Here is a 23,309-nt window from a genome sequence, read left to right on the forward strand (position 1 = left end):
CTCCAGATCTCAACTTTGTTGCTTCAACAACAGGAGCAGAAAACTTTGTGTCACTTTTTGGCCTCAGTGAAAGCCGTCTTAGAATAATGTTTCTTTTTATTTTAAATGATAATGTCAAAATGTACACAGAGAAAGATATACTTATTCCTTCAGATAAGAAGAAAAAAAAAGTCACCTAGCAATAATGACACATTTGGATCACAGGATCCCTTCATTGCAAAGAAAAGGAGAGGAGTTGGGGATATTTGGGTGGCTCAGTAGATGGAGAGTCAGGCCTGGAGATGGGAGGGTCCAGGTTCAAATCTGGCCTTAGACACTTTCTAGCTGTGTGACCCTAAGCAAGTCACTGTCACTGAATCCTAATTGTCTACCCTTAACACTCTTCTGCCTTAGAATTCAGTATTAATTTTAAGACAGAAGGTCAGGGTTTAAATTATATAAATAATATAGGAATATATTTAAATTATTTAATAATAAATTAAAATAAATTTATTAATGGATTTAAATAAATATATAAAATAAATAATAAATAAATTTTAAAATGTAAATGAGAAATAAATAAAATATATAAAATATTAATTAGGGGCAGCTAGGTGGCTTAGTAGATAGAGAACCAGATCATTCAACCTTTGCTTATTTATCCCATTCTCCTCATCTGTAAAATGGAGATAGTAAGAGCACTTAGCAGGGCACCTAGGCTCAGTGGATAGAGATCCAGGTCTGGAGATGGGAAGTCCTAGACATTGACAAGGATAATGGGGTTGAAAGTGTGCCCTGGAGGTGTTGGAAATGAAATCTGTGTTCTTCTGTTTTTACATTTCTTAAAAGTGAATATCCCAAAGGGCAACTGGGTGGCTGAATAGATAATCAATCCCAGAGATAGGAGGTCCTGGGCTCAAATCTAACTTCAAACACTTCCTAGCTGGGTGCCCCTGGATAAGTCACTTAATCCCCATTGCCTAGCCCTTACCGCTCTTCTCCTTGGAACCAATATACAGTATTGGTTCTAAGAAGGAAGGGAAGGGTTAAAAAGAAAAACAGAAAAGCAGAAGAGACTAATTCCATTTTATCCACTCCTGGACTGGCATTGGCCAACAATTTAAACAAAAGACATAAAACTGGGGCTTCAGCTGGAGGACTGCTGAACTTAGACATTGGCATGGATAATGAAGATCACTGCCAAGAAATTTATGGTGTCCTTTGAGAAACTGGAAGCTGAAATCGGATGGGCTCAGGGTCAGACAGACATACTGCTCCTGAAGGTAGCACTACCCACATCACCAGACAATGACACAATTGGCTAAAGGAGTTAGACTGGTCTTCCATTTTCCAGGGCTTTTACAATACTATTCAATACGTTGTATTCTTCCAACTCTTAAGAACAGAAGTGGCACAATAGATATAGCACTGGGCCTGAGTTCAAGTCTATCTTCAGACACTAACTAGCTTATGACCCTGAGTAAGTCACTTAAGCTCCGTTTGCCTCAGTCTCCTTAACTGTAAAATGGGAATAATAACATCAATAATCTCCCAGAGTAGTTATGAGGATCAAATTAGATCATAATTGCAAGGGCCTTAGTACTTAGCATACATGCTATATAAATGCTTATTCTCCTTCCCTTCCCCCTGGTGCAAACAGTTCATGTGGGATAGATTTGTCGAAAGTAGCATATGTGGGGACAGCTGGGTAGTTTAGTGGATTGAAAGTCAGGCCCAGAGATGGAAGGTCCTGGGTTCAAATCTGTCCTCAGACACTTCCTAGCTGTGTGACCCTGGGCAAGTCACCTCACCCCCTTTGCCTAACCTGTAACTGTTCTTCTGCCTTGGAACCAATATATTGATCCTAAGACAGAAGGTGAGGTTTTTTTTTTTTTTAAGTAGCATATATAAGAAACAAAAGAAACAAAATATCTCCAAGGTATTTCAACTCATTCATGATTCTCTTTGGCAGTTCAGTGCAATGATGTAATGAGAGGCAGTTTGACTGCTATGGGGATAGATTTCTGGATTCCAGAGACAGAAAGACATAAGGTCTGATCCTGCTCTACTTATGACTTACTCTGTGGGTGACCCTGGATAAGTCATTATACTTATTGGGTCTCAATTTTTCAACTATAAAATATAGTTGGATTCAGTGACCACTATGCTTCGTCCCATCTCCAGATCTCTGATCTTAGAGTTAATTGCATCTTTGTAAATGCATGGTTAACACTACAATAAAAAAATTGATATTTTTCTCTCATTTTCAAGTTAGTGTTTTTAAAATCAGTCGATAAGCATTTATTATGAAGTGCTTACAATGTGCTCATTTGAGGGCATACCAAAAATGGCAAAAATCTAGTCCATGCCCTCCAGGAGCCAATATTCTACTGGGAAAGACAATAAGTAGCTAAGTACCATGGGTATATGCGAAGTAAATAGTAGTTACAGAGAGGTTCCAAGCAGTGGGCTTGGGGGGACATGGGAGGAAGAAGACACAAGGAGAGGTTTGTTGTAGAAGGAAGGATTTGAGCTAAGTCTTGAAGGAGGAGGGAGAACATTCCAGGCTGGGAGTAGAAGAGGCAAGTAGACAAGGATATTTCTATGACAGAGTAATATGTAAGAAGACTGAAAATGTGAGATGAGGCCAGGCTATTTTGGACTTGAAAGGTCAAACAGGATTTTATGTTTGATCCTGGAGGTCATAAGGAGCTACTGGAGTTTCCTAAGTAGATGAGTGACATGGTCAGATGTGTACTTTTGGCAAAATATTTGGCAGCTGAGTATAGGATAGAATGGGCAGCTCGGTGGTGCAGTGGACTCCTCTTCCTCAGTTCATATCCAGTCTCAGACACTTATTAGCTATATGTCCCTGGGGAAGTCACTAAACCCCATGTGCCTCAATTTCTTCATCTATAAAATGAGCTAGAGAAGGAAATGGAAAACCAGTACAAAATGTTTGTCAAGAAAACTCCAGACTTCCGGTTAAGATGGCGGCTTAGAGAAAGCTGAAGTTCAGATCTCCGGAAAACCCTTCCCGACCGATCTCAAACTAGAAGCTCCTAAGGCGCCGAAATTCAAAACGATCAACAGCACAGACCCTGGGAACCCTCCTCCTGGACCTGGACCCGGTTCAAAAGGTACGGCTCCCCTTAAAAGCCAGAACCCGAGATCCCTCGGACCTCAGGGGTAGGAGCGCAGAGTCCAAGGCTCCCGGAAGCGGCAGCCGCGCCGGGCTCAGAGAGCAGGGTCTGAGGAACAACAACCCTCAGGGTCTTCTACCCAAGTCCCAGTCCGGGTGAAAGTTACTGCCTGGGGCCTCCGCTGCAGAGAGCTGGTCGGTCCGGGTGAAAGTTACTGCCTGGGGCCTCCGCTGCAGAGAGCTGGTCAAAACAACAGCAACCCTCAGGGCGGGCAAGACAGCCTCACCGGCTGGATCCTGCTATCCAAGTCTCAGTGAAAGTCTGTGCTCTCGGAGCTTGGGGAAGCGGCAGCCCATCCCCCCGCAGGCCGACGAAACAGCCTCACGGCCAGCGATTCTGAAGGCAACTTCCGGAAATCGAGCCAGGGGGAGAGTGTGGCCTCGTGGTCCGACCCTTCCATTCCAGTTCCAGTGAGGCATATTCAGTTTAACCCAGGGAAAGCTCATAGAACTATCTGCCCAGGACTAAAGCCCCTGAACACCAGAAAGAGACAAGAAAAATTAATCCTCCACATTCAGAAATGGCAAACTCCACAGAACCACAGAAGCCCCAAAATACCAAGAAAAATAAGAAGAAAGGGGCGACTTTGGACACATTCTATGGAGCCAAAATACAAAATACAGAGCAGACAGAAGATAATATAAAAGAAAATGCTCCAAAACCTTCCAAAGGAAATGGAAACTCTCCACAAACCTATGAAGAATTTGAATCAGAAATGACCAAAAAGATGGAAGCCTTCTGGGAGGAAAAGCTGGAAATAATGCAAAAGAAATTCACGCATCTACAAAACCAGTTTGACCAAACTGTAAAAGAAAACCAGGCTTTAAAGGCCAGAATCAGGCAGCTGGAAGACAATGATCGTGTAAAAGAGCAAGAATCAATAAAGCAAAGCCAAAATACCAAGAAATTAGAAGAGAACATAAAATATCTCACCGACAAGGTGATAGATCTGGAAAATAGGGGGAGAAGGGATAATTTAAGAATAATTGGACTCCCAGATAAGCCAGAAATAAACACCAAACTGGACATGGTGATACAAGATATAATCAAAGAAAATTGCCCAGAGATTCTAGAACAAGGGGGCAATACATCCACTGACAGAGCTCACAGAACACCTTCTACACTAAACCCCCAAAAGACAACTCCCAGGAATGTAATTGCCAAATTCCAAAGCTATCAAACAAAAGAAAAAATCCTACAGGAAGCCAGAAAAAGACAATTTAGATATAAAGGAATGCCAATCAGGGTCACCCAAGACCTTGCAAGTTCTACTCTGAATGATCGTAAGGCATGGAACATGATCTTCAGAAAGGCCAGAGAGCTGGGTCTCCAACCAAGAATCAGCTACCCAGCAAAACTGACTATATACTTCCAAGGGAAAGTATGGGCATTCAACAAAATAGAAGACTTCCAACTTTTTGCAAAGAAAAGACCAGAGCTCTGTGGAAAGTTTGATACCGAAAATCAAAGAGCAAGGAATACCTGAAAAGGTAAATATTAAGGAAAGGGGAAAAATGTTATCTTCTTTTACTCAAATTCTCTTCTATAAGGACTACATTTATATCAACCTATGTATACTAATATGTGGGGAAAATGTAATGTATAAATAGGGGGTAAAGAAAGACCAAATAGAATAATGGTTCTCACACAAAGATTCACAGGGGAAGGGGAGGGGAAGAAAACTCCTATAAGAAGGAGAGGAAGAGAGGGGGGGGGTTTACTTAAACCTCAATCTCAGGGAAATCAACTCTGAGAGGGAAAAACATCCAGATCCATTGGGATCTTGAATTCTATCTTACCCAACAAGGGTAAGGAGAAGGGAAAACCAAGGGGGGGAGGGGGAGAGGGAGAACAAAAAGGGAGGGAAAGAGAGGGGGGAGGGGGAGGGAACAAAAAGGGAGGGACTAAAAAGGGAAACATCAAGGGAGGGGACAAGGGGGACTGATTCAAAGTAAATCACTGGACTAAAAGGTAGAGCCGAAGAAGAAAAGGTTAGAATTAGGGAAGGCAATCAAAATGCCAGGGAGTCCACAAATGACAATCATAACTTTGAACGTGAATGGGATGAACTCACCCATAAAACGTAGACGAATAGCAGAATGGATTAGAATCCAAAACCCTACCATATGTTGTCTTCAAGAAACACACATGAGGCGGGTTGACACCCACAAGGTCAGAATTAAAGGATGGAGTAAGACCTTCTGGGCCTCAACTGATAGAAAGAAGGCAGGAGTGGTAATCATGATATCTGATAAAGCCAATGCAAAAATAGACCTGATCAAAAGGGATAGGGAAGGTAATTATATTTTGTTAAAAGGGACTCTAGACAATGAGGAAATATCATTAATCAACATGTATGCACCAAATAATATAGCACCCAAATTTCTAATGGAGAAACTAGGAGAATTGAAGGAAGAAATAGACAATAAAACCATACTAGTGGGAGACTTAAACCAACCATTATCAAATTTAGATAAATCAAATCAAAAAATAAATAAGAAAGAGGTAAAAGAAGTGAATGAAATCTTAGAAAAATTAGAATTAATAGACATATGGAGAAAAATAAATAGGGATAAAAAGGAATACACCTTCTTCTCAGCACCACATGGCACATTCACAAAAATTGACCATACATTAGGTCACAGAAACATAGCACACAAATGCAAAAAAGCAGAAATAATGAATGCAGCCTTCTCAGATCACAAGGCAATAAAAATAATGATTAGTAATGGTACATGGAAAACCAAATCTAAAACCAATTGGAAATTAAACAATATGATACTCCAAAACCGTTTAGCTAAAGAAGAAATCATAGAAACAATTAATAATTTCATCAAGGAAAATGACAATGGCGAAACATCCTTTCAAACCTTTTGGGATGCAGCCAAAGCGGTAATCAGAGGCAAATTCATATCCCTGAAAGCTCATATTAACAAACAAGGGAGAGCAGAGATCAATCAATTGGAAATGCAATTGAAAAAACTCGAAAGCGATCAAATTAAAAACCCCCAGCAGAAAACCAAATTTGAAATCCTAAAAATTAAGGGAGAAATTAATAAAATCGAAAGTGATAGAACTATTGATTTAATAAATAAGACAAGAAGCTGGTACTTTGAAAAAACAAACAAAATAGACAAAGTACTGGTCAATCTAATTAAAAAAAGGAAGGAAGAAAAGCAAATTCACAGCATTAAAGATGAAAAGGGGGACAGCACCTCCAATGAGGAGGAAATTAAGGCAATCATTAGAAATTACTTTGCCCAATTATATGGCAATAAATACACCAATTTAGGAGAAATGGATGAATATATACAAAAATACAAACTGCCTAGACTAACAGAAGAGGAAATAGAATTCTTAAATAATCCCATATCAGAAATTGAAATCCATCAAGCCATCAAAGAACTTCCTAAGAAAAAATCCCCAGGGCCTGACGGATTCACCTGTGAATTCTATCAAACATTCAGAGAACAGTTGACCCCAATACTATACAAACTATTTGACATAATAAGCAAAGAGGGAGTTCTACCAAACTCCTTTTACGACACAAACATGGTACTGATTCCAAAACCAGGCAGGTCAAAAACAGAGAAAGAAAACTATAGACCAATCTCCCTAATGAATATAGATGCAAAAATTTTAAATAGGATACTAGCAAAAAGACTCCAGCAAGTGATCAGAAGGATCATTCACCATGATCAAGTAGGATTCATACCAGGGATGCAGGGCTGGTTCAACATTAGGAAAACCATCCACATAATTGATCACATCAACAAGCAAACTAGCAAGAACCACATGATTATCTCAATAGATGCAGAAAAAGCCTTTGATAAAATACAACACCCTTTCCTATTAAAAACACTAGAAAGCATAGGAATAGAAGGGTCATTCCTAAAAATAATAAACAGTATATATCTAAAACCAACAGCTAATATCATCTGCAATGGGGATAAACTAGATGCATTCCCAATAAGATCAGGAGTGAAACAAGGATGCCCATTATCACCTCTACTATTTGACATTGTACTAGAAACACTAGCAGTAGCAATTAGAGAAGATAAAGAAATTGAAGGTATCAGAATAGGCAAGGAGGAGACCAAGTTATCACTCTTTGCGGATGACATGATGGTCTACTTAAAGAATCCTAGAGATTCAACCAAAAAGCTAATAGAAATAATCAACAACTTTAGCAAAGTTGCAGGATACAAAATAAACCCACATAAATCATCAGCTTTTCTATATATCTCCAACACAGCTCAGCAGCAAGAACTAGAAAGAGAAATCCCATTCAAAATCACCTTAGACAAAATAAAATACCTAGGAATCTATCTCCCAAGACAAACACAGGAACTATATGAACACAACTACAAAACACTCGCCACACAACTAAAACTAGACTTGAACAATTGGAAAAACATTAACTGCTCATGGATAGGACGAGCCAATATAATAAAAATGACCATCCTACCCAAACTTATTTATCTATTTAGTGCCATACCCATTGAACTACCAAAATACTTCTTCACTGATTTAGAAAAAACCATAACAAAGTTCATTTGGAAGAACAAAAGATCAAGGATATCCAGGGAATTAATGAAAAAAAACACATATGATGGGGGCCTTGCAGTCCCTGACCTAAAACTATATTACAAAGCAGCAGTCATCAAAACAATTTGGTACTGGCTAAGAAACAGAAAGGAAGATCAGTGGAATAGACTGGGGGAAAACGACCTCAGCAAGACAGTATACGATAAACCCAAAGATCCCAGCTTTTGGGACAAAAATCCACTATTCGATAAAAACTGCTGGGAAAATTGGAAGACAGTGTGGGAGAGACTAGGAATAGATCAACACCTCACACCCTACACCAAGATAAATTCAAAATGGGTGAGTGACTTAAACATAAAGAAGGAAACCATAAGTAAATTGGGTAAACACAGAATAGTATACATGTCAGACCTTTGGGAGGGGAAAGGCTTTAAAACCAAGCAAGATATAGAAAGAATCACAAAATGTAAAATAAATAATTTTGACTACATCAAACTAAAAAGCTTTTGTACAAACAAAACCAATATAACTAAAATCAGAAGGGAAACAACAAATTGGGAAAAAATCTTCATAGAAACCTCTGACAAAGGTTTAATTACTCATATTTATAATGAGCTAAATCAATTGTACAAAAAATCAAGCCATTCTCCAATTGATAAATGGGCAAGGGAAATGGATAGGCAGTTCTCAGATAAAGAAATCAAAACTATTAACAAGCACATGAAGAAGTGTTCTACATCTCTTATAATCAGAGAGATGCAAATCAAAACAACTCTGAGGTATCACCTCACACCTAGCAGATTGGCTAACATAACAGCAAAGGAAAGTAATGAATGCTGGAGGGGATGTGGCAAAGTAGGGACATTAATTCATTGCTGGTGGAGTTGTGAACTGATCCAACCATTTTGGAGGGCAATTTGGAACTATGCCCAAAGGGCGACAAAAGAATATCTACCCTTTGACCCAGCCATAGCACTGCTGGGTCTGTACCCCAAAGAGATAATGGACACAAAGACTTGTACAAAAATATTCATAGCTGCGCTCTTTGTGGTGGCCCAAAACTGGAAAACGAGGGGATGCCCATCAATTGGGGAATGGCTGAACAAATTGTGGTATATGTTGGTGATGGAATACTATTGTGCTCAAAGGAATAATAAAGTGGAGAAGTTCCATGGAGACTGGAACAACCTCCAGGAAGTGATGCAGAGCGAGAGGAGCAGAACCAGGAGAACATTGTACACAGAGACTAATACACTGTGGTATAATCGAATGTAATGGACTTCTCCATTAGGGGCGGTGTAATGTCCCTGAACAACTTTCAGGGATCCAGGAGAAAAAAAACACCATTCATAAGCAAAGGATAAACTATGGGAGTGGAAACACCGAGAAAAAGCAACTGCCTGAATACAGAGGTTGAGGGGACATGACAGAGGATAGACTTTAAATGAACACTCTAATGCAAATACTATCAACAAAGCAATGGGTTCAAATCAAGAAAACATCTAATGCCCAGTGGACTTACGCGTCGGCTATGGGGGGTGGGGGGGAGGAAAAGAAAATGATCTATGTCTTTAACGAATAATGCTTGGAAATGATCAAATAAAATATATTTAAAAAAAAAAAAAAAAAAAAAAAAGAAAACTCCAAACGAGATTGGGAAGAGTTGGACATGTCTTAAACAACTGGACAACATAATATAGAATGAAATGAGGAGACATGTAAAATAGGAAGACCAACTAGGAGACTACTGCTAAGGTCCAGCATGAGATAATCAAAGCAGTGGCCAGAAGAGATATAAAGATAGGAATGACAAAAATGGCAACAAATTAACCATATGGAATGAATACCAGAGAGAAGTCCAGGATGATGCAAAGTAAAATATTAATTTTTAAAATATGCTTAGTTAAGTTTTAGCTTCCTTGGTTTAGTGGGAAAAATGTTCTTTATGATTAAGCATTTAACAAAATTTTGTTTTTAAACAGCTGGGTGGTCCAGTGGATAGAGAGCCAGAACTGGAGTCAGGAGGACCTGGATTCAAATGTGGCCTCAGAAACTTCCTAAAGTGTGTGACTCTGGGCATGTCACTTAACCCCCACTGCCCAACCATCCATGGAGGGATGGAGAGGCAGAGAAACAGAGGGAAATGCCATAAGATTAGGTCCCAAATTTCAACCCAGGCTGAGTCCCAGTTGGTTCCTTTGACCACCAAGTCTGAAAGTTACTTTCTGTGAGGTCAATTCTCATATTCTTTCTTCCACCCCTGTCTTCAACAACTCCTTTCTCTCAGAGAGTTATCTCATTATTTCCTAGAAATTAAACCTATATAATTAAGTCATTGGAGTAAGAAATGGGATCTTGCCAGTCTCATATTGATTTAGAAAACCACAAATTAACATTATCTAGATGGTACTATATTTTTCTTTATTTGGTGAAACACTTCTCCTTTATGTTTTTTTAAATGTTTTTATTGGTCTCTTCTGTTTCTTAGAACATCATCTAAGCCCTCCTGCTTCCCCTCTCAGAGACCCACCTTCTATAATAAATAGTAATTTTTTTAGATGGGAAAAAACGAACACAGCTGATCGATACACTTTAAAAATTGGAGAAAATATGAAATGTATAATACTTGTGAACCTCACACCTCTACAATGTTCTGGGTAGGAAGGATCCTTTCTTATCTCCCAATTACATTTTTAAAAATTCTTACCTTCTATCTTATTATCAATTCTGTAAAATAGAGATTTGAACCCTAGACTTCAATCTCCAGAAGACCTTGGTACTTCCCAGAATTCCCTATAATCTCACCTGAGATTCCCACCTAGGCAAGATCACAATTTGTATTTAAACTGGCTGTAATGCCTATTTCTCTCTCTTCTTCTGTTTCTAAGCACACGTGTCTCTCTACCTGGCATGCAAGATGTAGTAAGTGGCTGTGAATGGGCTAATATGCCCTAGGCACATGCTTTGCTTATTTTGTATTTTCTTATTCCCTTGATTTCTAATAATCTTGATAAACCTCAAAAAATATAATACTTTTAGTAGAGGAACTAATTTAATCTTTACAGTTTGGCTGACCATGTCAGTTGTGACCAAATACCCTCAATCTTCTTAACTTTCCTAAATCTTTTCTCTACTGTGACTAAGTTCAGCTTTTAATAGCTACTGCCTAGATTTTTTTTAAGCCATGTTCTGCCAAGGATTTTCAGAAAAACCTCTTGATTAGCTCTGCTTCTGCTGCCTGCTCTTGCTTCCTGCTATCCCCGATTGCCTCTCCACACCTTCTTGACCAAGATAGCTCACCTGGTCTCAGCCATGCCTACCCCAACCCCGACTCGGACTCCGGCTCCTGCTCTTGGCCTCTCTCTCATTCACCTGGCCCAGCTGAGCCCCGGCCCCGGCCCAACTCTGGTCTCTGACCCAGATCACTCATCACCCCAGGCTGCTGTTAGCTGCCCTGGTTTCTTCAGGACTCACTTCCACCAGATGGTAAAAAACGGGGGTGATTTTTCCTTAGGCTACAATTAGCCTACACGTGACAAGGGGCAGGGGACCACAGAAGGGGAGAAAGAGGAAAAGGAAGGGACTTTTGCAAAAAGGAAGTTACAAGCATGGCTTATTTAAAAGGATATCTTTTGAGTGTACTGGTCCTTTTATTTAACTCATCTGAGATTCAGGAGAGAATTTCAACTCCCTGCAATTTTTGGCCCAATTTGAGAATCCTAAAACCCATCCTCACAATGGGGGAGCAGCTCAGTGGCTCAGTGGATTGAGAGCCAGGCCTAGAGACGGGAGGTCCTGGGTTCTAATCTGGCCTCGGACACTTTCTAGCTGTGTGGGCCTGGACGGGTCAATTGACCCCCATTGCCTATCCCTTACCAATCTTCTGCCTTCTGACAATAGGCATCTAAATGGATAATTTAAAAGAAATTAACTTTAAAGAGACTGGGGGTTATATTTTTAAGGTATTTCAGACTTCAATGTTTTATAAAAATCTGTGTTTTTATTGCATTTTACTGATTGTTTTGTTTAAGATCTCATTTTGTTGTTTTTAAGTTCATTTATTAATGCATTTAATACTATTCTGTTACACTGAATCATTTTAATGTACTGGGTTTTAACTACTGTTATATTATGTTGCTTTTCCCCTATAACTACACTGAACAAAATATTATTGAATGAGCCCATATAAAAATAGCTTTTTCTATTTTTGAATTTGTAAATTGTCACCTAAAGGATGAATAGACTTCATAAAAAACTGGTTAAAATTGTATAACAACCTTTGGAAAATTTAATGAGCTAAATATCTCAAGTTGATTTTAAGGGGTCTTTATACATGATTTTTAGATTTTTTCCCGACAATCTCTGGTCATTTTGCCTGCCCCTAACAGGAGGTAAGGTCCATTTTAGTAGCTGAAGTGAAATACAAATTTAATCCCAACCTCCCACATTTATAAAAATGTGAGCGGATGGGACATCACAATCTCATACCAAAGGAGCGGAAAAGTTAATCCAAGGGTGAATTTCAAAACTACTCCACCCTATTCAGACCATTCTTTAGAAGATCCGATTTAGCTATTTCCAGATCAATAACAATAGAGATACTTGAAATAACAGAATCAAGTCTTGGAAACTACATTCTCTACCCTACTCAGTGTAACAAGATTAGGAAGGGCTGCAGCAAATTCAAGATTTAATTATTTGAGAATATGGCCTTCAACAGACATGTGCAAAAAAAAGGACAGACCCCTGGGTGGTCCTAGGTCAAGTTTGAGCCACCATTGGCACATGTGAGATGCAGGAAGTGAGGTAGAGAACTGCCTCTGGAGTTCTTGGGACTTACTGGGAGGAGGGCAAGAGTTCAGTTCGAGGCTGGAGCTTGAGGTGGAGGAGCCCCGCAGACAGCCTTCCTTCAGACTGGTGAGCAATAAGGACTGACCCCTGTCTCTGCCTTGGCTTTCCAAGGCCTAAAGGCTAGCTTTGGCTCAGCCTGAGCTAGAGTGGTTCTGAGTTAAACTTCTTTCCTTCTCTCCCTCTTTCCTTCTCTCTCTCTCTCTCACTCTCTCCCTCTAATATTTTCTTCCTCCTGTTGTAATTAAAACACCATAAAAATTTGGCAGCTGACTTGAGTGTTTCATTTAGGAATTACATAAGTGAATTCCTTGGCGACCTTAAATTTATATATATAAGTACCCCTGGATGACTCTCAAAAGAGGAGCATCTCTCATTTATAACTCTTCAGCTCACTTTACCCAACATCAACAGTACAGAGGTTTGAGTTTTTCCTAGACTCCTCTCCCACATTTTTAATGATATCTAGATTTTTTATGGTATTCTAGACCCAAATAAGTTTTACTTTGGTTAAAACTATGTTTGCCAAGGTTGAAACACCGCTACACCTGAAAAACTTGTGACAAGTATCCATTTTCTTTAAATGTCATACAGCTGACTCATGTTAAAAAATGATAGTGTGTTTTTTTGCTATTATAATTAACTGGGCTATTGAGAATTTTGGGGATATTGATACCTACATATTTGTACTACTGTTCTTTATTTAAAAAAAAAACTGTTACCTTGTGAAATTCATTTGCTTGTACTCACAGTGGATCATGGCCAGGTATGAAGAGAAAATGGATCTCATTTTTGGTGAGAAAGCCTTGTATTCTATATTTCCTTACCTGACACAATGTGTCAATGATTATAAGCTACATTTTAAATTTTAAAACTCTTATTATTATATTTTTCTTGCATGTGCAATATATTATTTGTTTTTATTTTTCTCTTCTTTTTATATTTGAAGCACAGTATTAAGATTTTTAAACTTTTTTTGATTTAGCAGTAATATAAGTTTAAAATATATTTGCTATAATGTCAATTCATGCCCCAAAAGCTTGAGACAATAAAAATGATGCCACTGATTTTTGTTTTGAAAAACTATAGGACTTTGCTTAATGATTCTGTCTGATTCCAGAACAAGATATACAAAAGAGCCATTGAACAGGGCCAAAGAAGCACAAAGTTAACCTGCACAGTGCCAATCGAGCACAAGGTCATAGTAAGCCAACCAATCCCAATGGGGTTGATGAAAAATCTAAGCCAATACAAAGGACTTAAACCTAGTGTGAAGACTCAAGGTTGAAATGCTTAACATACATTAAGATGTAGGCCTTCCACTCTTTGTGAAAATGCTTACAGACAAGTATCTCAAATTTGGCTCCTACCTGGCTCCTATAATCTAGTCCCTTTTCTGTCTTTCATAATGTGGCAACTTTCTGTAGTCCTGGCTACTGACTGGGTAAATGCTTAATTGCTTATATCATTTTAATTGGGCCCTGATTCAAGGACCTGTTTTAGATTTATTTTTCCTTTACTTGGAATTTTTACACATAAGACTTTGATAGTCTATATTTCATCCAGAAATTACTTTTTTATTTGGATTTTTTAATTTTTTTTTATTTCTCTTACCAATTCATTCATATACTTCATAACTCAGCCATGCATCCCTAAGTGATCCCTGTGTTTTTCAATCACCCTCTTCAGGGGGGATGTATAATTATTATTATTTTAAATTGCAAAGTTTAAATTCCTTGAGAGAGAAATTTTAGGTTAAGAAACATGCTAACTCTCCAAATCCAGAAACTGAACTGTTTGGAGAAGATACCATGAAGATGCCTCCACAGACCACAAGCTGCATGAGAAAGATCAAGAATGAACTTTGGGTGTGGTTGATTAAACATTTAATTTGTATATATACTCTTATGCCAAAGGGGACTTCCCCCTAACTTGCTTTTTGTCAATGTGCCTAGCAATTACTGGTTTTGTTCTCTTTTCCTTTTATCCACAAATTATTGCAATCTTTAAGTTGATTATGTTTCCATGATCCTTTTGGGGAAACTGGTTTCCCGAATATGATCAAGGGGGAGAGGGGGAATGTAAAATGGAGATTTGAACCCTAGACTTCAATCCCCAGAAGACCTTGGTACTTCCCAGAATTCCCTATAATCTCACCTGAGATTCCCACCTAGGCAAGATCACAATTTGTATTTAAACTGGCTGTAATGCCTACTTCTCTCTCTTCTTCCGCTTCTAAGCACACACATCTCTCTACTTGGCATGCAAGATGTAGTAAGTGGCTATGAATGGGCTAATGTGCCCCAGGCACGTGCTTTTCTTATTTTGTATTTTCTTATTTCCTTGATTTCTAATAATCTTAATAAACCTCAAAAAACATAATACTTTTAATAGAGAAACTAATTTAATCTTTATAATTATAAGCCAGAAAAGTGTCAAGGCCTAGGCAATTGGGGTTAAATGACTTGCCCAGGGTGTCATATCTAAGAAGTATTTGAGACCAATTACATTTTAATCTTATTCAGAATCCCTCAGGAGTTTTTCAGATCTTGAGTTGGAAATGTCCGTTTTAGCCATGGTCCTTGGGTCAGAAATAAACTTTTGAGGACTTTTAAATTCTGATATTCCATGTACTTCTATTTGTTAAGTTTCTTCATATATGCTCAGGAATGTGATAGGTGCAACAGAAGCTAATAGCAGCACATGGCACATATACAAAGATTTACCATGTACTAGGTCAAAAAAACATTGCAAACAAATGTAGGAAAGTAGAAATAATAAATACAATTTTTATACATAATACAACAAAAATCATACTAAATAAGAGCTTGTGGAAAGGCAAATTTAAAATTAATTGGAAACCAAATATTAAAATTCTTCATAACTAGTTGGTCAAAGAACAAATCAAAGAAACAATTACTGATTTCATTGAAGAGAATAACAAGAGGAAACAACTTATCAAACTATATGGGATACAGCCAAAGCAGTACTCAGGGGAAACTGTATATCCCTGAGTGCACATATCAACAAATTTGAGAGGGAAGAGGTCAATGAATTGTTCTTGAAACTTAAAAAACTAGAAAGAGGACAAATTTTTAAACCCCAAATAAAAACTAAATTGGAAATCATAAAAATCAAAGGAGAAATTAATAAAATTGAAAGCAAAATAACTATTAAACTAATAAATTAGACTAGGAGCTTGTACTTTGAAAAAAAAACAAATAAAATAGATAAAATTTTAGTAAATCTAATAAAAAAAAGAAAGAAAGAAATCAAATTAACATTATCAAAGATGAAAAGGGCAACCTCCCCTCTAATGAAGAGAAAATTAAGGTTATTACTAAGAACTATTTTGCCCAACTATATGGCAATAAATATGACAATCTAGATGAAATGAGTGAATATTTACAAAAATATAAATTGCCTAGATTAACAAAAGAGGAAATAGAGTACTTAAATAATCCCATCTAAAAAAAAAAAGAAATTGAACAAGCCATTAAGGAACTCCCTAAGAAAAAAAAAATCCCCAGGGCCAGATGGATGCACAAGTGAATACTATCAAACATGTAAAGAACAACTAATCCCAATACTATACAAACTGTTTGACAGAATAAGCAAAGAAGGAGTTCTACCAAATTCATTTTATGACACAAACATGGTACTGATCCCAAAGCCAGGGAGGTCAAAAACAAAGAAAGAAAACTATAGACCAATTTCTTTAATGAATATAGATGCAAAATTCTTAACTAGGTTACTAGCAAAAAGACTCTGGCAAGTCATCACGAGGGTTATTCACTATGACCAGGTACGATTCATACCTGGAATGCAAGGATGGTTCAATATTGGGAAAACCATCCACATAATTGACCATATCAACAATCAAACCAACTGAAATCACAGTAGTATCTCAATAGATGCAGGAAAAGCCTTTGACAAAATACAACACTCATTCCTATTGAAAACACTAGAAAGCATAGGAATAGAAGGGCCTTTCCTAAAAATAATAAACCGTATATGTTTAAAACCATTGGCAAGCATCATCTGCAATGGGGATAAGTTAGAAGCATTCCCAATAAGATCAGGAATGAAGCAAAGATGTCCATTATCATCTCTATTATTTAACATTGTACTAGAAAAGCTAACAGTAGCAATTAGAGAAGAAAAAAGAATTGAAGGGATTAAAGTAGCCAATGAGGAAACTAAACTATCACTCTTTGCAGATGATATGATGGTCTACTTAAAGAATCCTAGAAAATCAACTAAAAAGCTTTTGGAAATAATCAACAACTTTAGCAAAGTTTCAGGATACAAAATAAACCTACCTAAATCATCAGCATTTCTACATATTTCCAACACAATTGAGCAGCAGGAGTTAGAATGAGAAATTCCATTTTAAATCACCCTAGGCAATATAAAATATTTAGAAATCTGTTTACCAAGACAAACACAGGAACACAGCTATAAAACACTTTCAACACAATTAAAACTAGATCTAAATAATTGGAAAAACATTAATTGCTCATGGGTAGGACAAGCTAATATAATAAAAATGATAATCCTACCCAAATTAATTTACTTATTTAGTGCCATACCTATCAAACTACCAAAAAACTTTTTTATTGAATTAGAAAAAATTAAAACAAAGTTCATCTGGAAGAACAAAAGATCAAGAATAACACAGGAACTAATGAAAAAATGTGAAGGATAGGAGTCTAGCAGTACAAGATCTTAAAACTGTACTATAAAACAGTGGTCATCAAAACAATATGGTACTGGCTATGAGAGAGAAAGGGGGATCAATGGAATAGACTTGGTGTAAATGTTCTCAGCAAGATAGAGTATGATAAACTCAAAGATCCCAACTTTTGGGACATGTAACAGTTAAAATTTAGGGGAGACTGAAGCAGGTAGAAATCAGTTTCTCTCTGCAAGGAGTATTATATTTTATGAGGTTTATTAAAGGTTAAGAATTTAAGAATATACAAGTAAGAAAAAACACATGCCTAGGCCAGAGGCCTAGACAAGACCTCACCTACATTATAGAAAGAGCCACGTCTGCCCCAAAACGGAAGTCCAAAAGAGACCCCACCTACGGGGAAGACCCTTTAAATAAAATTTTGTTCTCATCCCAGGTGAGAATTCAGTGAGATTAGAGGGCATTCTGGGAGCTAGCAAGGACTCCTGGGGAATGGAGTCCAGAGTTCAAATCTCAATTTTACAGACAAAAACCCACTATTTGACAAAAACTTCTGGGAAAATTGGAAAACAGTATGAGAGAGATTAGATTTAGATCAACATCTCACATCCTACACCAAGATAAATTCATAATGGGTAAATGACTTAAAAGAAGGAAACTTAGTAAATTAGGTGAACATAGAATAGTATACCTATCAAATCTATGGGAAAGGAAAGAATTTAAGACCAAGCAAGAGATAGAGAATATTGCCCTGGATGGTGTGCGGGAAGAAGTACTCTTAGAAGGCATCAAAACTGCAGTTCAAGGAGCCAGGTCCCAGGCAACAGCCATAGCAGACACCAGTACCCACAGCCTGGGGAAACTGAGTAGCTGGGCACAAAATGTAAAATGAATAATTTTGGTTACATTAAGAATAATACTAAAGAACAGGAATGTGTGAAGATTGGATTTAGCTCTCCCCTAATTGTAAAAATGAAGGTACTTAGCTCTTCCTTTATTGGGAAGATTGAATTGTAATCCACAATCTATTTTTAGATTTTAATCCCCAAAAGGTGGTAACTCAGTATTTGAAGTAGATCTACCCATTTTACACTACTAAAGGTGCAAACTAACTACTAAAGGTGTGATATAACCAAAAAAAGGTATAATCTAACCAAAGAATGTGTGAACTAAAGAGTGGGCAGTCCTAGAGAGGAGCGTCTGCTGTGATTGGTAGACATGAAATTTAGGGGAGGTGACACAAGAGAAAAATATCTTTAAAAAGAGAACGACAGAGGCCAGAAGTGTTATTCAAAGAGATTTGATTTGAGATATTCGAGCATTCGAGATTTGTGATAGAGGGAAGAACAGTCACTTGGAGGAGAGACTGGAAGATGGACACTCAGACTTGGCTGTGGAACTGGACCCCTGGAGGAGCTCTTGCAGGAGACCTCAGACTGCTTTCTTTTTAGACAGTCACTGTTGGTGAGTAAAAGGCTGACTTAGTGACCCTGCCTTTCTGGAGGTGTAAACCTCCAAGCAAGGCCCATCATCTTGAGACTCTTTTCCCTGATTAGAAACTTAGAATTTCTACCTGGCTGAGGAAGCCAGAGCTCCCTCTCCCCTTTTATCTCTTACTCAACATAGTCCCTCTATTGTAAAATAAACTACCATAAATTCCATTTAATTCAGTAATTAATTTTGGGATTTAGAAATTAAATCCCTGATAACCACCAATTTAAACCAATTTAATATTAAGTCCAACCACATAATATAAATTTAGCAAATGGCATTTGCAGTCTGAGGTAATCAAAGAAAACCTTCTTGAGAAGACGTTTTGTGTCTTGAAGGATATGTTTTACAAAGGTAGAAGGGAGGAAGTTTTCCATACATGAGGCATAACTTGAACCAAGGCTCATACAGACTGAAAACTAGAAAATAAATAAATTTTAACTCAGTAAACTTTGCCTGCTCCTTGTAACTTGTGCTAGGTTTAACCAATCACTTAGCCTTTCCAGCCCTCAGTTTCCTCATATGTAAATATAATCAACTTTATGAGGTTCTTGTGAAGCTCAAATGAGAGAATATATATAAAATACAATATAAACCTATCAAAAAATTGTTTATTTTTATATTCACAATTAAATTGGGCTCAGTCCCCAAAAAGTTAGAAATGTATTACACTATCAATGTATCCACAATATTGTGAATGATTATCTATTTAACTGTGCTAACCTGACCCTATGGGGCTCTTCCTTTATTCCAGAACAATAAAAATATGAGAAAGGAAATAGGAAAACTTGATAAGAAATCAATTGAGTGTTTTACAATATATGAAAATGATAAACTCTCTGTTTCTTGGCACTCTAAAACTCTTATGTACTATTATAAAAATAATAGTTTTATAGCTAGAGCTAATGTTATTAGGAATGATGCTCATTGATTAGAGATTAGGGATAGGATTCATTGATTGGTTATAGATGCATTATAGGTAATAGAAAATATGATTATAAATGCTGTGGCTTGAGTTAAGAAGTATTTGATTATGGATGTGTGACGTGTGTGGTGTGAATAGTTTATTATTGGAATGATGGCTAGTGTGTTAATTTCCAAGCCTATCCAGGTGGTTAGTCAGTGGCTACTAATTAGTGTGATTGATGTGCCTATGAATAAACAGAGACAATTATTAGTATGTATAGAGACATTAGTATGGGAAGAATGTAAACCAACATTTTGGGGGCATGGGCCTGATAGCTTATTTAGCTGACCTTACTAGAATGTGGTGTAAAGAAAACAGAGAATTTTGAGTTTGAGATATGGGTTCAATTTTTATTGGTCTAGAAATGAGGGGATTTAAACTCCTATAATTTAATCTATCAAGACAATTCTTTTGCGGTCATATTTCTTATATGGGGGGAGGGGAAATGCTTGATAGTACAATTGGAATAGAAATACATTTTTGAGAGCCAAGCCTTCAGTCTCTCAAAAAGAAGGGTCCGTTTGTCTAGGTGGAGTGATCGGGTAAATAAGAGATGAGAGACTACTGAGTGCTCAGACCTGTGCTTAGGCATCACTCGGTGTTCTGCCATTACACAGGGTTTGTTTATTATATAGCTTCAGTAAGTATGTGCTTTTTTGGCACACAATCATTTTTCAACATACATATTTCCATAGAACATAACAACAGACGTGAAGCTTAAGGAGATAGTCAACAAAACATTTTTGTTAAGTGCAGGGTCAGAGGGTAGAATCAACATGACTCAGATGTAGGTTGGAGAATTCAGAGCATAGATTTGCCAGAAGTTTTTATGCCTAGAAAAGAGGGTCCTATCTAAGGGTATATATAAGAATCCTTAGGTTGAATTTTGTAAGTGGGATCTCCTGGTAATATTCGGGGGAGGGACAGAGTGGGACTTCTGTATTAACCCTGCAAGAATGTTGTTCTCATCTATTTTTCCTGGGGCGAAGTAAGAATAATAATCATAGCAATTCCAATAATAAGGGGTTGTTAATAAGGAAAGTCACTTAGTGGGGTTTCAGTGAATGTTTCCATCCTTCCTGGGGGTTGCTTTGCAGTCTCTGGTTTCCATGTGTGACAGTGTCAAACAGCATGGTCTTCAATGGCTCCTGGCATCTCCCCCTTTTTTGTTTTTTAATTGGAGTGACTTTAATTCAATTTGGACTTGATGTAGAAAAGAGCCTAGGGATGTAATGACAGAAATAAGTGCAGTAATACCCAAAATAAGGGATGCAATGGAATGCTTAGAATGGTTTAAACTATGGGGGATTAATTGCAGGGCATAAACATCATACCAGTCAGTAGTCATATTAACAGGAATCATAATAAAAGGTGGTTGTTTGACAACAAATACAGTGGTAGCAGGAATGGAGGGATTAAAACAATTGGTTAAAATACGTCCTGATCAATAAATTCTAAGAGTCACGGAGGAAAACATACACATCTGTAGGACCACTGAGAAAGCCAGTCATTGGTGTAAAGTTAAAGGCAGCAGTACAATCAGGAGGTGAAAATCCTTGCTTGTGCTTGGGTTGCAGGTGTCTTGATTTGTTCCCAAATTGGTAGAGCATTCTGAGTTGTTTTCACACAGTCTCTCTGTACCTGCATTCTCTTCATTGCCTTCCTGCTGGGATGTGATATGCTGCTTATTGTTGGGGTGGGAGTCATGGTGAGGACGTGTTCTAAAGATCCTAACCTCTAACTTTAAAATTTAGATCATATATCCCTAGTAAATATCTAAATAGTACTTGTGACATTTAATTGTAGGCCAATCAGAACCTTGGAAATGCATGGGAAAAACATCTTGTTTAGAAATATACTTGCACAGACTAAGCATCAGATATCAATAAAAGCAAAGTATAATAGATGTGATTATTTTCTTCTTAAAGGACAAAAAAAATTCCATCCATAATCAATAATACTCCAATTCCAATTATTACCTTAATTTGAAAACAGGTTGCTTGTATGTTCACACAACCTAGCAATTGCTAAAATATTTACCTCAAATAAATGTAAGGTTCTCACTAACTTTGCTGCATAGAAGCTTGTTTATGTAAATGTCACTATAGTGGTGAAAAACTATCCTATCCTATCTTAAAGTGTGTTTAAATTTAGTATAATCCTACTTATGATAGAATTTTTTAGTGCTATTAAAGAATCCTTTTTACTGAATTAGAAAAAGGGAGGGATAACAGGTAACTTATTGTAACAGGAGAAAGGGGGGAAAAAGAGAGCTCTAGACATGGAACCCAATTTACATTCTGTCTATGTCAGCACGTAATGACAGGAAGTGAGTAGGGTGCTGGGAATTGTAGGTTTGCTGGGGATCAGAGTTTTTAGAGCAATAGATTCAAATTACACAATCCTTATTCCTTTTTAACAGAAATAGAGCAATATTAGCAAGGGGTTAAATGGTCACACAAATTGTGATTAGAGAATCCAGTGTTTAAAAGTTATATGGTGTAAAAATAATAATGAGAACTGTAAAAATAATACAGCAATGGATTGATTATGGGTTAAAAACTGATTTAGATACTCTACTTGCTGTGCTTAAAAAGTATCTTCAGTTTATATAAGTGAAGTTCGTAAGTGAACTTCTCTTCCAGACCAGGTACAGGGATGCTAAGGAGGCTCTTGGTATGTAAAAATAAACTATTTATTGAAAATATAAGGGGAAAAAAGAATTTCTAACTCTAAGGGATTTTAACTCCACCCAAATAAAATTCCCTGGTTCCTCAAGGAACTGCTTCTCCTATTTTTATAGGCTACACTGATCCTTCCTGATCTGACTAACCCAAATTTTTACTATTCTAAATAAAGTAACACTATTATCCTTATAATTATTATTTTTTTAAACCCTTTCCTTCCATCTTGGAGTCAATACTGTGTATTGGCTCCAAGGCAGAAGAGTGGTAAGGGCTAGGCAATGGGGGTCAAGTGACTTGCCCAGGGTCACACAGCTAGGAAGTATCTGAGGTCAGATTTGAACCTAGGACCTCCCATCTCTAGGCCTGGCTCTCAATCCACTGAGCCACTCAGCTGCCCCCTATCCTTATAATTCTTAACTTCATCTCCCAGTTATAAAAATAACAAAGGCTAGCTGGCTGAGGCTCAGCAAGAACCAAGTTAGGACTCTGAGCCTTAGCAGACTCAGAGTCCAAACCAAAGACCAGGTCTTTCTTTGGTCTTCTCAGAGTTAAAACAATCTATAAAAACAGCAATAGATAGTTACTAGTGTTTCCTAAGTTGAGAAAAGAAAATAATTTAGTTTATTCAGGTTTTTTCCCCTCCTTTCCTTATGCCTCAGACAGTGAGAGAGAGAAAAGATGTTACCTCCTCCAAGCCCTCAGAAAGAGAGTGATTCTGCCAACTGCCAGAGACCAACTGTCCCAAAAAAAAAAAAAAAACATTAGACTTGAAACTGACACTGTCTCAGCTCTGTTTGAAACTACAATTCTTTCTCAAGCCAGCTTCTCTACTTCTTATCTCTAAACTAATATAACAAGACTTAATTTTTAATATCATCCTTAAAACAGGG

General features: G+C 37.4%; 1 protein-coding gene across 4 annotated transcripts in view; it reads right to left on the reverse strand.

Moving 5' to 3' along the window:
* The window catches only part of CIB4 (calcium and integrin binding family member 4), a 120,872-nt gene that overhangs the window by 45,820 nt on the left and 51,743 nt on the right, over window positions 1-23,309 (reverse strand). The window lies entirely within an intron of this gene.

This window comes from Monodelphis domestica, chromosome 1 (genome assembly GCF_027887165.1).
Source record: "Monodelphis domestica isolate mMonDom1 chromosome 1, mMonDom1.pri, whole genome shotgun sequence".
NCBI classification, from domain to species: Eukaryota; Metazoa; Chordata; class Mammalia; order Didelphimorphia; family Didelphidae; genus Monodelphis; species Monodelphis domestica.